Here is a 19,837-nt window from a genome sequence, read left to right as displayed (position 1 = left end):
AAACATCACACACACACACACACACACACACTGAGAAAGAGCCCATAAGCTTCTCTTTCTGTGACCTCACTCACATGATCATATTAGGATTTCAGAATGCAGAATGCCAAATTAAGCTGGAGCAGCAGCAGCAGCACTGCAGTGTCAGAATCAGTTCATTGCTAAAACCCCACAGGTTGGGGGAGGTTTCAAGTGCAATGTGGGTGGGTAAGAAACACAGCTTTACATCGACACACACACAATGGATGAAACCATTCCTGGCAATCACCTTAGTATGCTATGCTGCTTTGAGGCTTCTGAAAGGAAGCGAAACTTGCTTGAACTCTCCACTTTCGAGAAAAGCATCTTCCAGGAAAGAGTGGGAAGGTCTTAACATCCACCTCCTGGCAAAAAATAAAAAGATTAATTGTCATATACCAGACAAGCTACGTGGAGGTGGAAAGGCACGTTCAGGTGCCTACGTGCCCAGATAGGTCCGAGTACATCATGGCACAGCTGGGAAAGTGCAGAGGGATGGAAAGGTGCAGCACAGTTGCTGACATGCCCTCTCCTACCCAACTGTTAAAAGTGCAAGAGTCCCTCTCCTCTAGTGCTTATAACCAGCTGTGAATATGTATGTGTGGATAACCAACATCGTATAACCAACATGCTTAAGTCTAATTAATGTGTGAAGGGGTTAATGTCATAGAGTAAGCTGTCCTGCCAAAGTTAGCTAAGTCATTCGCCCTAACCTTGGGAGGAAGGTTAATCAAGCCTATTGTTGCACCTCAGTCTACCTGGGAAGCTCAACACATGAAGAGGTTCTTTTGCAGCTCAGACTGTGTTGCATGGCTCTTTCAAGGCATTATTGTCTTCCCATACCAACAATTTAGGAACTTTCACCACTGTAACTAAGCCATGTTTTATTGCCTGTGCATCCTTTTCTGAATGCACATGAGCCTAACCTTTGGAAGGGGCAACATCTGGTTTTATTTCCTCTGGGTCAAAGACCCAGTTTGGCGCGCGCACACGCGCGCGCGCACACACACACACACACACACACACACACACACACAGGCTGGGGGCCTCAGTGGTGCCCCTCTGGAGGCTTCACCTGGGGCAAAAACCTGGCTTCTCCCCAAGCTATGGAGAGTTTGTAAGTAAACCACTTTTAACTTACCAAACACATGGTCTTTTTCTATGTTAAGGGAAGCAGGAAGTTTTGGAACTCACAAGGGCATATTTTAGAGGTCTAAAAGCCTATATTTACACGTTTTACTTTGCTGCATATTTTGTGATTTTAAATCACCAAAGGATATTTGTTCCAAATTTGGATCTTAGTGCCCAAATAATTCTCCCTTCTTACCTATTTTTCCTTGCCATCAACAATAAGCATTTAACATGGCATTTCATTTAGTTCTTATTCCCTGGCTTGTTTACTTTGTACTGAAACCTTAACTGAGTTTTGCACTACAATCCATGAGCTAGGATTGCCAACTTTTTTAACCATCTCCGCTCCTCTGCCTTTTACAGTTGCATAAGATGCACAAATTTGACAGATGAAACTCTTCCTCATGCCAGGAAAACTTTTCCCTACTTAATTTCTGAATGTTAGAAGCATGGGAGCAAGGGCAGTAAAATAAAAATAAAAATAAAAGAAAGAAACCACGCCTAGGTGTAACATACCTGAGTCACATCCGGACACACTTCCTGAGGCAGTGGATGGTAATGCAGATACTTGGCATTTGCCCAGTAGATCACGTAACCGACCTCCTTGATTCATATTGCATACCAGGTCAGCTGGAGACAAAAGGATCAGAACAATTAATTTTGCTTCTAGCTAATCTAGTATGCAATATTTGTTAACTTCCCAACCTCTTGTGAAAGTTGCTGTATATGTGTCCAAGAAGAAAAACTCATTATAGGACAGAAACCAAAAACACTAACCTGAACAAGTGAAAGAATTTGTTGTGAAAGAATCTGAGGAACATGAAAAATGAGACAAAGTACCTTTACATGGCACATTTAAGAGCCTTTCCAGCAGGGGTACCAACTTGAATAAAATATTGCAGGGGCCCAGGTAAGCCACACCCCTGGGGGCACTAAGTAGGGGAGCTGGGGGGCAGCTCCCCAAATTTCAAACCAAAGAGCCAGCCCCCCTCCCAAGTTCTTTGGCAACCATGCATGCTGTGGGGTGTGCTGATGTCATGCACGCACACTGTGGGGCATGTGTGCACAGTGCGCTGATATCGCATGGCCCCCTCAATTGCACGGGCAAGACGGCACTTGTGTCCCACATAATCAATTGCAAGATGCGGCGCACACACGCATTTGAATGGCAATGCCCATCAACTTTGCCGGGGCACATCCCTCAAATATTTTATTAGGGGTGGCCAAAGGTACCTTGGCCCCTGTGAGTTGGCTCCTATGCTTCCCAGAGTCTTTGGGTGTTTTTACAAACAAAAATTGGCTAGCCAATTAATGAGGTGGAGGAGTGGCACAATCTTCTCTTACGACAGCAGCCTGTTGTGCTAAAGTCAGAAGGTGAAGCTTTTTATTGGTATGGGGATAAACATCATCTGCACATCAAGCTGCTCTGCAAGACACACGTACAGTGGCCAGTGGGAAAGGGCAGGCAAAATCATTTTCTCTGGCCTTCTGACAACTCTAAGTGACTCCATGATTAAGAACAAGGAGAGGGTGGAGAAGAGGCAGGCTGCCATTTCCGGTAATAGATTAGCAACCCTTTGGCAGCCTGGTTGTGCTTGTAAAATATTTAGCCAAAGTATGTTGCAGTTAAAAACTTGTACAAGTATTTATTTATTTTTTGAGAAAAACAAAAACTTTAGCAGGACGTATGGTTTAGGGCAGGGGTTGCTGGACTGTGGTCTGCAGACTGCCAGTTGTCCTTGAGCTTTGTTCAGGAGGTGTGCAGTGTGCTTGTGGATGAAGCACAGCCATCACATGAAAAATTCATATTGATCTTTTAAATTGTCATTTTATTGCATATGATAACTGGGTGTCATGACCTGGCCCAGGAAATATGCCAGAACCCACAGCACACACCCCTGTTGCTCTTGCCCTCTGTCACAGAACACATTTCTGATGCACAACTGACCTCAGCGGCTCAGCCTGCTAACTGCTGAGTCTGCATAAACATGTTTCTCACAGTCACAACCACACACAGTCACAACTGCAATGTGGTTGCCAATGTCCTGTACTAAAAATATAGGCACCCCCCCCTCTTGCTGTTAGCTCTCTATTATTTTGCAAGGAATTCACTGCTGTCTTGGCCTTGAAGCTCTGGCAGCTAGCTAATTCTCCCTGCACCCCCTCCGGCCCCCACACCTATGAATAGAAAATGCACTTCTGTCTTTTGCTGGCATAGCACCTATCGTGGGCCTCTCTTATCAGCTTCCAAAACAGAGAAGAATGAGCTAACCTTAGGAGATCTTCAAAGAAGAGAAGCAGTAAATTCTCCCGAACCAGATTTGGCTTCATGAAACAGATAGTTTTAAACAAAGTTCATACAAAATGTTGCTTTTCTGTTATCTGTTGCTATGGTATTTGCGTGGTACATAGGAGCATGTCTTCAGCATTCATAGATATAGCCAACTGAGATAGTTTAAGCTTCTGTAGTGATTGTATTTCTTTCTGTAATATTATAGAAGTTTTGTGCATCCTTTGTTTGGGGGTCCCAGCTTTTCGTAGATATCCACTGGGGCCTCTAGATTTATGCTGCAGCAATAAATATTAACTCTTTTCACATGCTGAGTTTGCCTCCTTTTGGCAGAAGGGCCAGCATTTTTATTCCACTCTCCTTTGTTGGTTAACGTTTTCTTCTATTCCTTATGTTGTTTTGTATTGAGTTCTATGGAACGCAATAATAAAATGCAATATATATTAAGAAAGAAAAGAAGCAACAGAATAGAGTTAAAACTCATACAGCATCTAGCATAACACATTACAAACAGAACAATCATTAAGTGGTCTGCCAAGACAGTCAGCAACTTTCAAGTAGTCTATGGGGAAGAAACCTTTGGAAAGCACTCAGGTCGGCAGATGCGAAAGAGGGAAAGGGCTGCTGCATTTTAAAGCCTTGTGTAGAAGAGGGAAATTTAAGCAGGTGTACCTCACATGACAAACAGCATCTGCTGATATTCCCCTTTCCATATAACTGCTAAAAGGAATCCCTCTCGTATTTTGCAGTTGGCCACCTGTCTGGGGCAGGTGTTGAGATGATCAAAATAAATGAATAGAGAGGTGGGGGTAAGCCTGGTCTGCTTTTGTGACCTTCACAACAGCCTTGTATTGCAGTGACTCTTCCAGACATACAGATTAACACAGTTCCCTTGCTAATTGCTGCAGACCAAGCCCCCTCTGCCCAATACAGTTAAAGGGACTGGTTCAAAAGTTGACAACAACTCTCTCGCTGGACCACAGCTGCTTCTAACTTCCACTCTGAACTCTAAAAGCCCAAGCTTAGGGGTTTTTGGTTATCAACCACACATACTTTTCTGGTTGGGGATTACCAGTGGAAACGAGAGGTGCTTCCACAAATAGTTACTCCTAGTTTCAATGTAGTCCAAAAAATCTGAAATAATCCTGAGCAGCTGCATTCCTAACTCCCTTCTTGCCCGTTGCTTCACTATTTTAAGCATAAGGTACCATGGGCAGAATTGCTCCCTCACCATGTTGCCTAGGATTTGGCAGCAACAACCAAAAAGGGCTTTGATTAGGGTCTGCTTGCAGTTTTGCCCTTTTCTCTCTGGATTCAGAGAAGTAAGAGCTGTGATTTGGAAAGCAAGTGGCCACCAGTGATGTTTTTTTTTTTAATGGATGTTATATACACTTGGCCTGTTTGGAGACTGTCTTCAGTAGGAGCCCCACATGAAGTGCATTACAGTATATAGTCCATCCTGGAGGTTACCAAAATATGGGCAACCGTAGCTCGGTTACCCCTATTCTGCAAAGGATATAGTAGCTGGCACCCCGGCCAACATTGGGCATAGGTACTCCTAGCCACCTGAGCCTCAAGTGAATGATGATTCAGTGACTATTCCCAAACTATGTGCCTTCTGCTTCAAGGGGTGTGCTACGTTATCAAGGCATGATAGCATCAATGCAGACCAAGAGCTTTGTAGGAATATGAACCACAGTGCATAGGAGTGTGTGCCATTGCACTCTTCTGAGGGCTCCCAGAAACCTGTATTCTTGCTTTTCCGTTCATCTGCTGACCACCGGACCAGGGTGATCCCTCCTGTATTTTGTTTTGCCCCACTGTTGGCTCAAATGGTTCCATCTTCTCTTGAAGATGCTAAGTGTGGAAATAGCATAAGGAGGATTTCACTTTTTTATAGGAAACATGCATTTCTTTTGTTCAGCTGAGCTTCTGGTAAAACACAGTAACAGTTGCTTGGGGACACAAGGGCCAGTGACATGTGTAATGTTTGGTATTTATAAAAACTGTTTTGAAAGAGGATTCCTTTTATTTTTTGTAGCGGCTGTGCACTCACCCTACTTTCCTCCCTGGTAATGTACACACCACAATGTCAGGGTTTGGGCAGAGGAGGGGGAATGGTGGAGACCGCCTCCCCATCCTGACCCTTCCAGGGAGGAAGAGGAAGAAGACAGGACAGCAGTACCTTGTGTTACAAACGCCTCAGGTTACAAATGCTTCAGGTTACAAACTCCGGTAACCTGGAAGAGTTACCTCGAGTTGAGAACTTTGCCCCAGGATGAAAACGGAAATCGTGTGTTGGTGGCCAGGGGTGGAGCAAGGGGGCGGGGGGGGCAGGCCACCCCAGGTACCGCCCTGGGCGGTGACACTTGGGGCGGCACCCCGCCCTCGCGATCGGCGCTGCCAGCGCATGGCAAGTTTTAAGGCTGCAATGCGTGAACAGCAGCACAGTGTCTGTGCTGCTGTTCACGCGCTGCAGCCTTAAAACTTGCCGTGCCGCCACACGGAAGGGGTGCCGGCTGCTCGCGCCCGCCATCTTGGATGGACATGTGCAGTCCACCCAAGATGGCGGGTGCGAATGGCCAGCACCCCTTCCGACATGGGATGCTGCGCGTGTGTGCCGTGACATCACGGCGCGCGTGCTAGGGGGCGGCACCCTGCCCCCAGGGGGGTGCCCCCCGCTCGCTACGCCCCTGCCGGTGGCGCAGCAGCAGTAAGAGGCCCCATTAGCGAAAGCATGCCTCTAGTTAATAACAATTTCAGGTTAAGAATGGACCTCCAGAACAAATTAAGTTCGTAACTAGAGGTACCACTGTATAGATTTACAACAGTGGTTTGCGGGAGGTCACAGCTCAGAGGCAGATGAGGGGGAAAGTTGGGAAATCACACACATGTAATTAGTTCTCTTCCAACAATGTGTGTTGGGAACAATCTGTCACCAACCTGACAGCCCTGGAGACTGACACTCTTGGCGTGGCACTCATGTTGCTGAAAGCTAAATCTTTTTGAAGGAGGTGCTAATCCTTCCTCTGTTTAGTCAGGAGTCAGACCACTTGTTGCAATGTCTTTCATCCCAGCACTTGTTCCTTTTATAGAACTATTGTTGCGTGCAGCCCAATTTTCCTTGCTCATGGGTCCAGCACAGAACAAGACATGTCTCTGTCTCTCCAGCTTCCAGCACCAGCCAAAGCTCCTACACAAAACTTTTGTTCTTCTACTTCGCAAAGAGATGCTGTTTCCCATTAGGTGAGAGGGGTTACCTCCCCTTTGTCTCTATAGCAATAGGGCAATATTTTCCTAATGTAAATGGTGGTACTTAACTGGTTGGCTAAGCCATAGCCTTTACAATGGAATTGGTTTTACTGGCTTCCTCTTAGAACTATGGAATCATAGCATTGTAGAGTTGGAAGGGACCACAAGGATCATCTAGTCCAACTCCCTGCAAAAGCAAGAATCTTCCACCCACAGCCCTGAGATTAAGAGTCTTGTGCTCTCCCAATTGAGCTATGCCAATGTTGAGATTCTGTCCTCACCTACACAGGATCACCGGTTTGGAAGGGACCATGGCTGTCATGTAGATTGATCCCCTCCCTCCACCAAACCCTACAGCAATATTTGTTTTTTAAAACAAAAAACCAGGTATACCCCTTCCTTTAGCCCCCCCCCCCCCGTGCTGATTTGTTTGTTAGCTTATTCTGATGGTGAAAGAAGTGAAAATTTGCCCACCCTGGAATTCAAATGCCACTTCTTTATTTTACTGTAATCAGCCTTTGCTAACCTGGTGCCCTCCAGACATTTGAGGCCACAACTCTCGCCAATCCTAGCCAGAACCCCAGGTTGGGAAAAGTTGATATAACAGTCATTGCATACACTGGAAAAGCCCCAGACCAGAATGCACCCTTCCTCTGGTTTACCAGGTTATGACTATAATCCTGCACACACTGTAGTTGGGAGTAAGGGCCACTGAACATACAGTATTTGGGACTTGTGTTCATGTAAGACGCGCATAGCAGTGTGCAATAAAGGATGACAACAGGTTTGGGAAATGAAAGAACTAGGTATTGTTTCTGCATATAACAGCAGCAAAAGGCAGCCTCATGCACAGAAAGCCTGCTTCCTATTACGCTTTGCAGAGATACGGTACCTTGTTCTACTTCAGACAAGCTGTTTTGCTTCCTTCCTTGTTTCTCTTCCTTGTTATTTTTTCCTCCCTGAGGCAAAGTTTATGAGGACAATTGAAACTGGCTGAGCAAATAAAGCTGTTTGGTTCTGCATTTTACAATCTGAAGCAAAAGAGAAACTCTAATCTAGAATAGGCGTTCATTCTATCTCAAATCCTGAGTCAGCCAGAAGGTTGGCTTGTGATAAACTTAACCCAGCACATGATAATAGCGGAGCAGGGCCTTTCCAGCAAAAGCACACCCACAGAAACCAATAGCAGCACCCTTTTCTATTTGCCCAGGTTGCCATTCCCCACCCAGGTGGAGCCACAGCTGAACCGCCAGCTGAAACTGCCATGGTGGCCATTGGTACCTCCAATTACAATGATAGGTCCAATAACACCACCCCACCCTCCCTCCTAAAAGTCTCTGTGAAATATCCCTGCTCTACGCACACACTCTCACTTGCATTACAAGAACTCTTGCCCATGCTGGGATTCTGCAATAGCAGTCCTTGGGAGAGCAGGAAATACCCAGACCTTAAGGAATGATGAAATTACTTAAGCACAGGGCAGACAAAATTCTCTTGTCTACTCCCACGCAATGGGTTTTCCCCAACCCCATAGAGCGGCCACTCTTGTTTGCAGCTCTGCATTCTTTCTCTAATTCTCTTTGACTTAAATTGATTTCAATTGCGGGGAAAGTCCTTTGGTTACTGATGTTGGTGATGATGACAGGCAGTAGTAAAAGAGGCAGCCTCTGAGAACCTTGATAGCTGAAGGAATAAAGCTTGGTTACAGTAAACACTTACGTGGGTGGGAGTAAGTCCCATTGACTGCGTAGGGTTGCATGTTAGCTAGGGCTGCCAAATGTCTGGGTTTCCCCAGACAAATCTGGGAATCAGATGTCGAAAATGGCATCTGGAGAAAAATTTTGCCATTCGGAAAAATATCTGGAAAAACCTGGCAACTCCTGTTGGGAGTGGTTTGTTGTTGTTTTTTTGCCAATTTTCCTGGAAAATTGCGTATAACCCTGCCCCCTGACTTTGCAAAAAAAAAAAAAAGCTCATCAACTTTGGTTTCTGGATTTTCACTTTTCTAAAAGTGGGATTGGATGGTTAACTGGGGTAGGCGGAGACTCCAGGCATCCCTTCTGGGTGAGGGCACAGCCAGCTGAACTTCCAGGTGTCGCCCAGGAATTCAGAGGGCTGCACACAACCATGCAAACGTCACCCCCCATTTGATGTGGGGAGCGGTCATTTCTAAATATGGCAACCCTAATTAGCTGCATTAATGTCCCATTGCTTACAGTGGGACCTAAGTCAGTATTAAGGCTGTGTGCACACACTATCCTTTTAGAGCACGTTCTGTCCCTCAAAGAATTTTGGGCTCTGTAGTTTACCCCTCACAGAATCAGAATCCCCAGCAACCCTTAACAAATTACAGTGCCCCCTACTCCCAGTTTTGAAGTCCTGTCGAGTTGGATACAACCCCAAATCTGGATCCATTCCCAAATTTGTAATTGCTGGAATGGTTCGCATATATTTGTTTCTCACTTGAGAACTGCAGTGTGAAGTTACAGCTTGCAAACTGAGTGGACTGCCATAGATTCAAAAACTAGCATAGCCATCCCTGGTGAGCCTATCTCCATATGCTAACTCTTGATGTTTCAAGACCCCCTACCAGGAGTGCCAACTTGGCCCCGCAACCCTGTGGGCCTGGGGGTATGGATGTCATGCAGCATGCATGGCCCTGGCATCAAAATTTTAAGGTCTGCAGCAGCATAGGAAGCCGCTCGGGCACCTGGAGCGGCAAACACAATGTGCACCTGGGGGTGGGGCGTCACTATGCAGCGTCGCCACGTATGACGCATGAGATGCCACGTAGTTCCTGAATCCAGGTCACAGGCTCACCCTATTCACACACAAATATGCCCTTAAGACAGGATTTGCAAGCAAAAAGACAATGGGAAGGCTTTCCCCATTTGCCTCCCTTACTGCAGAGGAAAATTTGAGGTCACTGGGAGAGTCAAAATGGCTTCAGGATTGCTCTCCCATACTATTTCAGACACATGGTTCATATACAGTGGTACCTCTGGTTACGAACGGGATCCATTCCGGAGCCCCATTCACAACCTGAAAGGTCCGTATCCTGAAGCGCTGAATCTGTGCATGCTCACTGTGTGATTCGGTGCTTCTGCGCATGCGTGTGACGTCATTTGACACGTCTGCGTATGCGCGAAACGCCAAATCCGGAATTAACCCGTTCCAGTACTTACGGGTTCGGCGTGTTCGTAACACGCAGCGTTCGCAACACAAGGTACGACTGTATTTAGATATGTGTGCATTTATGAATATTTATTCCATTTTTGAGACCTTAAAATTCTTATAACAGACTATAGCTTGCATACACACCATACAGTCAAAGCCCATGGCTTTCCCAAACGAATCCTGGGAACTGTAGTTTATCCCTTACAGAGCTTCAATGCCCAGCACCCTTAAGGAACCACACCAGGGCTAGCAGAAGCATTTTGCTGCTTGAGGCAGAGAAGTTACACACACACACACACACACCACCACCACCACCACCACCACCACCACCACCACCAATTCAAGGTACAGCCCTGCCACAAATTAAGCCTAAAAGTCTTTGTGGAATATCCCTGTCCTACACACACTCTACAGTTATAAACCTTTCCTTCTGCAGTTACACAGGAAGGAATGCTGATCTTCCACTCCCTTTGGGTAAACCTGAACACCGAGTTAATTGAAAGGGTGGCACCTGTGTTTACATGGCACAGGGCAGCAAATCTGGGCGATCCTAAATATATAATTAATCCAAGGCAGCAGCCTCGTGTATTACATCATGGTGGGTGAGTCTGGCTGGGTTGCACAAAGATTGCTGCTTCTTGAGATCTCTCTCTGCTTAATGATGACTTCACAGTACTGCTTCCTCAACACCTCCTGTTCACTTTCTGTTTCAGTCTAGTTGCATCATCAGCTATGCAATCTGGCAATGGATTCTGTGTAATAACTCTTACAATAAACTTTATAAGCCCAGGTTTTAAGATCATCTTCTGAGATCCTTCTGAAATCCAGGGCTTTTGCTTTTGTCAGGGGCTAAACCACAGAGCCTAGGGCTTGCCGATCAGAAGGTCGGCGGTTCAAATCCCTGTGACGGGGTGAGCTCCCATTGCTCGGTCCCTGCTCCTGCCAACCTAGCAGTTCGAAAGCATGTCAAAGTGCAAGTAGATAAATAGGTACCGCTCCGGCAGGAAGGTAAACGGTGTTTCTGTGCGCTGCTCTGGTTCGCCAGAAGCGGCTTAGTCATGCTGGCCACATGGCTCGGAAGTTGTATGCTGACTCCCTCGGCCAGTAAAGCGAGATGAGCGCCGCAACCCCAGAGTCATCCGCGACTGGACCTAATGGTCAGGGGTCCCTTTACCTTTATGTACTTGTTGGATTAGCTCCCCTGGGAAATATGTGTGACCTCCCCATTAGCAGTTTTAAGGAGAAATCTAAAGGCCTTAAAAAATAATAATCAATGTGTGTTTTATTAATTGTTGCACTGGGGATCAATTGTTCATTTTTAAAGGGCTATTGTGGTTTCAATTTGATAGTTATGAAGAACTATGACCCCATCTGCACTGTACGTTCTAAAGCAGTATCACACCATTTTAAACAGTCGTAGCTTCCCCCAAACAATCCTGGTTTGTTCAGGGTGCTGAGAGTTGTTAGGAGACCCCCTAGTTTGCTCAAAGAGCTGCGGTTCCTAGGGTGGTTTAACAATTAACCCCTTTCCCCAGGAAACTCAGTGGTTGGCCACTGTGAGAACAGGATACTGAACTAAATGGGCCATTGGCCTTAAAGAGCAGTGTTTTTATTACGTTATTTGTGGTCTCTTCTCCAAGCTAAACATACCCAACTCACCAGCTTCTCAGCCCCTCACCATCTTTGTTGCCCTTCTTTGGACATACTCAAGTTTGTTGCAAACCGTTTAAAACTACTGTGCCCCCAACTGGACACAGTTACTATTCCACGTGTGGACTGATCTAAGCAGAACAGAACAGGAACATAACTTTTCATAATCTGACACCTATACCTCTGTTGATGTTGTAGCCTAAACTTTTATTAGCATTTCTGTGACTCAGCACACAATCATTGTGAGCCAATACAAAACACTGAGATATTTTAGACCACAATTCCCATCAGCCTCAGCCAGCATGGAGTCAGCAAGGTTGCCCTGCCGCAAACTCTGCCTTGCTAGGCTACAATTTGCTGGCCCAATGTGAAGTGGGGAAAGGGTCTCCAGGAAGTACTGGTTGCAAATGAATTCCCTGGCTCCATTTCTCCTCCTTAAAATTTACCTTTCAGAAGTGCTCCTGAGTCCAGAATTGCTTTGTACTCAGTCAAGGAAGCAACTTCGAATGCAATGAACGAGAGTGCCAAGGCATGTGGAATTAAAACTGAAAAAGGAAAGAGGGTTTCCTGTTGAAGGTCAGAATAACCCTGCCTCTATTGTTTGGCAGCGGTTGGAAAAGTAATGCTCTTAAATTCTTTTGGCGTGGCCTTGAAGGAGCCTGGAGTTTCTGTCCTATACAGGAAAGAAGCAGTTTCTCATGGGAAATACTATCATGAACATGTATCAATGACAGTTTGATTAAGACCGCAATCAGTCATGATTGTTTTCAGTTTCACCTCAGCTCCATAGTTATTACAGTGTATTTAGATCTTAACAGTATCAGCAATGGCTTTGCCAGCCTTCTTAGGTAGCTTTAATGGAATGAAACATAACTGGAAATCCCACTTTCATTGGCATATTAATGAATGGTTTGTTGGCCTTAACCATGTGAGAAGGAAAAGGAACTGATTTCTTCTTGATTTGACTGTTTTGTCTTCTTAAACCACTGGGGGTTCTTCTTTTTTTAATCAAGCGGTATACCTGTATAAATTTTATGAAAGAAAGAAAAGGTGGAATGCTGAACAAGCATTTTGATGTTAAAATAACGAAGTCTGCATGTTCGTTCACCTATCTGACTGCATGCATACAATGATTTGTCCATTGATCTATGCAGGCATTGACAGAACATGCGTGTGGATAATTAACATGTGCTATAGTAGGATGTGAATTGCCAGTCTCTAGAGATAAGTCAAATTGCCTGTGTGGTGAAGAGAGTTCTCTTCTTAACCTTGATTGTAACCCTATCACATTTGTCACTTTTTATCTCCTACCTGTAGAAAAGAGCCAGTGTGGTGTAGTGGTTAGAGTGTTGGATTAGGACCTGGGAGACCAGAGTTCAAATCCCCACTCAGCCATGAAGCTCACTGACTGACCTTGAGCCAGTCATTGCCTCTCAGCCAAATCTACCTCAAAGGGTTGTCGTGGAGATTAAATGAAGGGGGGGGGTAACCATGAACTCATTGGGAGAAAAAGTCCGGATACATAAATACAAATAATTATAAAAATAATTGTTCAGCATTGTCCACTTCAATCTAACATTATCCATATGCTTTGAAAAGCACTAGCACCACCTGTAGGTACAATCCAGAGAAAGTAAAGCATTCATTATTCACAACTGATTTTTCAATTGTTTAGTTGTATACTTAAATCAGGCCAGTGGAAGTGATGATATTCCAGCTGAACTATTTAAAATCCTAAAAGATGATGCTTTTAAGGTGCTACACTCAATATTCCAACAAGTTTGGAAAACTCAGCAGTGGCCAGAGGATTGGAGAAGATCAGTCTACATCCCAATCCCAAAGAAGAGCAGTGCCAAAGAATGCTCTAACTACCGCACAATTGCACTCATTTCACACGCTAGCAAGGTTATGCTTAAAATTCTACAAGGCAGGCTTAAGCAGTATGTGGACCGAGAACTCCCAGAAGTACAAGCTGGATTTCGAAGGGGCAGAGGAACCAGAGACCAAATTGCAAACATGCGCTGGATTATGGAGAAAGCTAGAGAGTTCCAGAAAAACATCTATTTCTGCTTCATTGACTATGCAAAAGCATTTGACTATGTTGACCACAGCAAACTATGGCAAGTCCTTAAAGAAATGGGAGTGCCTGATCACCTCATCTGTCTCTTGAGAAATCTCTATGTGGGACAAGAAGCTACAGTTAGAACTGGATATGGAATAACTGATTGGTTCAAAATTGGGAAAGGAGTACGACAAGGCTGTATATTGTCTCCCTGCTTATTTAACTTATATGCAGAATTCATCATGCGAAAGGCTGGGCTGGATGAATCCCAAACCGGAATTAAGATTGCCGGAAAAAATATCAACAACCTCAGATATGCTGATGATACAACCTTGATGGCAGAAAGTGAGGAGGAATTGAAGAACCTTTTAATGAGGGTGAAAGAGGAAAGCGCAAAATATGGTCTGAAGCTCAACATCAAAAAAACTAAGATAATGGCCACTGGTCCCATCACCTCCTGGCAAATAGAAGAGGAAGAAATGGAGGCAGTGAGAGATTTCACTTTCTTGGGTTCCATGATCACTGCAGATGGTGACAGCAGTCACGAAATTAGAAGACGCCTGCTTCTTGGGAGAAAAGCAATGACAAACCTAGACAGCATCTTAAAAAGCAAAGACATCGCCTTGCCGACAAAGGTCCATATAGTTAAAGCTATGGTTTTCCCAGTAGTAATGTACGGAAGTGAGAGCTGGACCATCAAGAAGGCTGATCGCTGAAGAATTGATGCTTTTGAATTATGGTGCTGGAGGAGACTCTTGAGAGTCCCATGGACTGCAAGAAGATAAAACCTATCCATTCTCAAGGAAATTGGCCCTGAGTGCTCACTAGAAGGACAGATCCTGAAGTTGAGGCTCCAGTACTTTGGCCACCTCATGAGAAGAGAAGACTCCCTAGAAAAGACCCTGATGTTGGGAAAGATGGAGGGCACAAGGAGAAGGGGACGACAGAGGATGAGATGGTTGGACAGTGTTCTTGAAGCTACTAACATGAGTTTGGCCAAACTGTGGGAGGCAGTGAAGGATAGGCGTGCCTGGCATGCTCTGGTCCATGGGGTCACGAAGAGTCGGACACGACTGAACGACTGAACAACAATAACAAAAATACTTAAATCTCATTAGTTCTCAAGATAGTACAGTTTTCAGGTTCAGCATATTTACTTAAAAAAAAAAAAACAGCAACTAAAAACAGTTGAGCCATGTTCTCTAAAACGTCACATAGTAGCATATATTTCCTTACATCTATAAAGTGAGAAAACTCCTGTTGAAAGAAATACAGTGGTTTGAAAGTGGTTGAGTTCTGCTTTCACATCTCTGACTGGTACTCCCAAGGAAATAGTTTGATTCAGGAAAAAAACGATTCACGGAAAAATATTATTTTGTTGTAAAATGTGTCCATGTTGTTGAACTTGCCATCTTCTTAAGACAAAACTATTTTAAGACTTGAGGAAATTCCTGCTTCAACCACAAGGTGGCGCCCATGCCCATTTTTTTTGAAATTGCATATAAGATACTGAACATAGCGAACCTTTGCTGTAACTCTGTGTAACTTAGACAGAAACCCAAAACCTAAGGTACAATGTAAATAACTCGGTAACAAAACATTTTGATACTTTTTTCTTTTGCAACACCCACAGGACATTCAGGTGGCTTCTTTAAATGCTGTTCCATATTTTAAAAGGAGAAAGTGTTTTGAGTCACCTTAAAGACTAGACTGATACCCAGAGAGAACTTGCTGCAAGACAGACCCAAAAAAGAAAATAACAGAACACCACTAGTCATCACATACAGCTCCCAAGTTAAAACAGTACAACGCATCATCAGAGATCTACAACCTCTCCTAGACAATGACAGTTCTCTTTCTCAAGCTCTGGGAGGAAGACCCTTCATCGCATACAAACAGCCACCCAATCTCAAACAGCTCCTCACCCACAATAATACAAAAACAGGACTCAACATGGACACTGGTACCAGAGCCTGCAATAAACCCAGATGCCAACTTTGCTGCCACATAAACCCGGATAACACCATTACTGGTCCCAACAATATCAAACACACCATCTCAGGACTATTTAATTGCTCATCTTCCAACATTGTGTATGCAATCAAATGCCAACAGTGCCCTTCAGCTCTCTATATTGGACAAACAGGCCAAACCCTACGCCAAAGGATAAATGGACATAAATCTGATATCAGGAATCACAAGACAGAGAAACCAGTAGGAGAACACTTCAATCTCCCAGGACATTCTATAAAAGATCTCAAAGTAGCTGTCTTAATACAAAGAAATTTCAGAAATAGACTGGAAAGAGAAGTGGCTGAATTGCAACTAATCACCAAACTTAAAACCATGGAGAAACCTGGTTTGAACAAAGACATTGGATTCTTATCTCATTATACATAACAAAGCCATCTTTAGCCATCTCACCCCTTCCCTGCAAGACTAATTGCAGCCGTTTAGAGTCGTCAACAGGTTTTCCACACTTATCAGCCTATCACCCATTCCCACCACCCTTCTGAGTAATACCCCTCCCCACTCCCCCACTATATTTAAGGATCTGGTGACTTCTGTTTCAGTGTATCTGAAGAAGTGTGCATGCACACGAAAGCTCATACCAGGAACAAACTCAGTTGGTCTCTAAGGTGCTACTAGAAAGAATTTTCGATCTTAAAGACTAAGGCTGCTTATCTGAAATAAACCTTCGTTGAACTCAATGGGACTTACTTTTGAATAGATACATATAGGATTGTGCTTCAACAGATTTACGGAGGCAAAAGCTTTTCTGGACCAGAGCAGAGGTTTTGGGTCCAGGGCTCCCTTGACCAACTATCTTCTTTCTGCAGCACCCCTGTGGGGCTCAGGAGCCCAGCTATGTCACCCCTTGCCTGCAGAGCTGGTAGCCTCTTGCCCTTTCTCGAACACCCTCCCTTGTAGAGTGTTCCCTCAGGGGCGTAGTGAGCTGCTTTGCTGTTGGGGGCGGCAAGCCAAGCGGCACCCCCGGGGGCGGGGCGTCGCTCCGTGTGCATGACGTCATGATGCATGTGCACGGAGCGACGCCTCCGCCCGGGCCAGCGAGGAGGGCTCCTCGCTGGCCTGCCCAGCTCCGCCCAGGGAGCCCAGCGGCGAAAAAGCCGCTTTTCAGCGGCTTTTTTCGCCGCTGGCTGGAGGCGTCGATAGCGGGAGGCGGGGCCCCGCCCCAAGTGTGACCCCCCCAGGGCACTACCCGTTGCGGCCCGCCCCCTTGCTCCGCCCCCCGCCTCTCCCCTCTCCTTGGGAGTCCTCTGGGCAGCCATAGCTGCTGCCCCTGGTCTCTGTGCAGCCCCCCTCCCACTCCAAAGAGAGGTGCCTCCTCACATTGCCCCACAGGGGCCTGGGAAGCAACCCCTGGCCAGCCCCAGAGGCACCGTTTGCCTGGGGAGCTTGTAGCCAGGGCTGCTGCACAAACAGCTGTGCAAGCCTTTGGGAGGCAGAGACATGAGAGAGCATCAGAGGAGGGAGGGAAGGAAAGAGGGACAGAGGCCAGTGTTGCCCGCGGCACCCCTGACCATCATTCAAGGTACCCCAGGGTGCCATGGCACACTGCTTGAAAGCCATTGGACTAGAGCCTTATTCAATAGACACGTGTGTGATCTGCATTGGAAGATGCCTGTAATATGTATACAGTGGGGCCCAAAGAGCATTAAATGTAAGGGATAGCAAACAGTCCGTGACATTTCTCTAAGGAGCCCAGCAAAAGCAACAATGCAGAACAGTGAGTATGCATATCTCATGTGATTCCATGGTGCAGTTAGGCGGTTTTTGACTCTGGCCTTCATAAATCTTCATTGTCTGCACTGTGAGAACCATGGGGAATGAAAGCACAAACAGGAGAAAGCATGACCAGGTGTTCACACTGCAGCGAATGGGTTGTTGCGCAAAACCTTTTTGGACCTGTGCCACAATGGAAAAAATATAAACTATATCAAAACTGCAATGCATCTGTTTGCCAGCAAATTGCATTAAAAAGATTCAATAACGTGCAAAAAGCACATGGGGGGGGGGAACAAGAAATTCCTAAGGCAAATGGTGTGAGCACTGATCTTTATTGTGTGCACAAAGATTAAGTTTCTAATGGCCCATCTGCTGGTTAAAGAGGCAGATAGCTACTGTAAGCTATCATTGAATAGACCAGGGATGGGGAACCATTTTTGACCGAAACAAAATAGAAAATTCTTTCCAGTAGCACCTTAGAGACCAACTGAGTTTGTTCTTGGTATGAGCTTCCGTGTGCATGCACACTTCTTCAGATACACTGAAACAGAAGACCGAAAGGGCCACATTCCTTTCTGATCAATCTAGTCACATGCCAATGATGGGTGGGGCCACAGGTAAAAGTAAGCAGAGCAAGGAATGTAAATTTTACCATTGTCTGGTAGCCTAGTTTTTGCACACCTCTTTCCTAAGGTCTAGGGATGCGGGTGGCGCTGTGGGTTAAACCACAGAGCCTAGGGCTTGCTGATCAGAAGGTTGGCGGTTCGAATCCCCGTGACGGGGTGAGCTCCTGATGTTCGGTCCCTGCACCTGCCCACCTAGCAGTTCGAAAGCATGTCAAAGTGCAAGTAGATAAACAGGTACCGCTCCAACGGGAAGGTAAATGGCATTTCCGTGTGCTGCTCTGGTTCACCAGAAGTGGCTTAGTTATGCTGGCCACATGGCCCGGAAGCTGTACGCCAGCTCCCTCGGCCAGTAACGTGAGACGAGCACCACAACCCCAGAGTCGTCTGCGACTGGGTGTAATGGTCGGGGGTCCCTTTACCTTTACCTTCCTAAGGTCTACCTCTCTATTCTCCCTGCAGGCAAGGAAGAAACATTGTTGAGACTGATTTCAGCCAGGCAAAAATACTCAAGGAGGGCCAGTGAGGGCTGTGATCCAGAGAGAGTTCAAAGGTCCAAATAGAGGGCTGGAGGGGTGTGTGTGCAGCACCCCCACCCCGAGGCTTGAGGTTTGCCATCCCAAGGAGAACCTGTGGGATACACAGATGGATGGAATTTCAGATGTGCAACTGGCACACCTAACTCTAATTTATTCACATTTTTAGAGGTTTATTTGTAAGTTGGTAATGGGATCATGTTATCTTTTTCTACAGTGTAACGTGTTCTCGTTGAGAATGCTTTCCCTGAATGCAATCTGTGTAATCTGTTCTGGGTTAGCTAAGCACCTACCTGTCTTCTTTCACATTTCATTCTTAACTATGTTGTTTCCGACCTGCTCTTTCTGGGTTAATAAAAGTGTGCATATGTGAGCAGGGAGATGTGCAGCTGGATTCTCTTCCTGTTGTTAATTATTATACTAACATTATAGTCATGAGGAAATAGCGAACGTTATGTCAAGGGCATAAGCTGAGGACAAAGCAAAAGCCACAATCCAACAAATGGTAGTTGCAACTGAAATCAGTGGTACTTAAATAAGGCCCCACCTGCACTATGGTCATGGCTTCCCCCAAAGAATCCTGGGAAGTGTAGTTTGTTAACTGGGATATTCTCTGGTGTTGTTTAGAGCTAAGAGAGTGATACATTTGTTCCCCCTTCCTTGAGAAAAGGATGCACTCAAAGGGCTCAAAGCATTTTTGGAGTAAATGACAGGTTAGTAATAATATGATTAATGACTACACAAATCAATTGTCAATTGTTTGCATCTGCAAAACAACTTCACAGGGACTCCATATTGGGCTTCCCACAGGCATCTCTTTAGCCATTGTGAGAAAAGGATGCTGAGCTAGGTCGGTGCGCCATTGACCTGACTCAGCAAGGTTCTGCTTATGTTCTTACAATTCCAATATGGGGAGCATTTACTGCACTGGGTTGAAGGGTGAGGTATAAATTTAATAAATAAATAAATTGAAGAGAGATCTGGGGGGAAACAGAGCAAGGAAAGGAAAGGAGCAGCATGAGAGTAAAATGACCAAAACCCTTCTGTAGCAGTATCACAATAAACAGCACCCATAGACAGAGAAAAGGGCAGATTGTTCATTCCTCCCCCAGATAAAAAAAGTTTGATAAAGATGAGAAGTTCAGCAGTTTGCTCCTGGAATTTTTTTTATTATTCAGATAAATTTTTTCTTCACGCAGCTGCAGTCAATTCGAATTAAGGCAACAATTCCCTTCTGTGTGTGTTATAGATATTTCCTTCTCTCGTTCCCTCCCCTCTCCTAGTTAGTTGCTCCATGGAAACCCAAATGAGACAACAAACACAGATTCCAAAGTTCAACCCAACAATACTG

The sequence above is a fragment of the Lacerta agilis genome, chromosome 1 (assembly GCF_009819535.1).
Source record: "Lacerta agilis isolate rLacAgi1 chromosome 1, rLacAgi1.pri, whole genome shotgun sequence".
NCBI classification, from domain to species: domain Eukaryota; kingdom Metazoa; phylum Chordata; class Lepidosauria; order Squamata; family Lacertidae; genus Lacerta; species Lacerta agilis.
The sequence above is the reverse complement of the archived record's forward strand: the minus strand, read 5'-3'. Positions refer to the sequence as shown.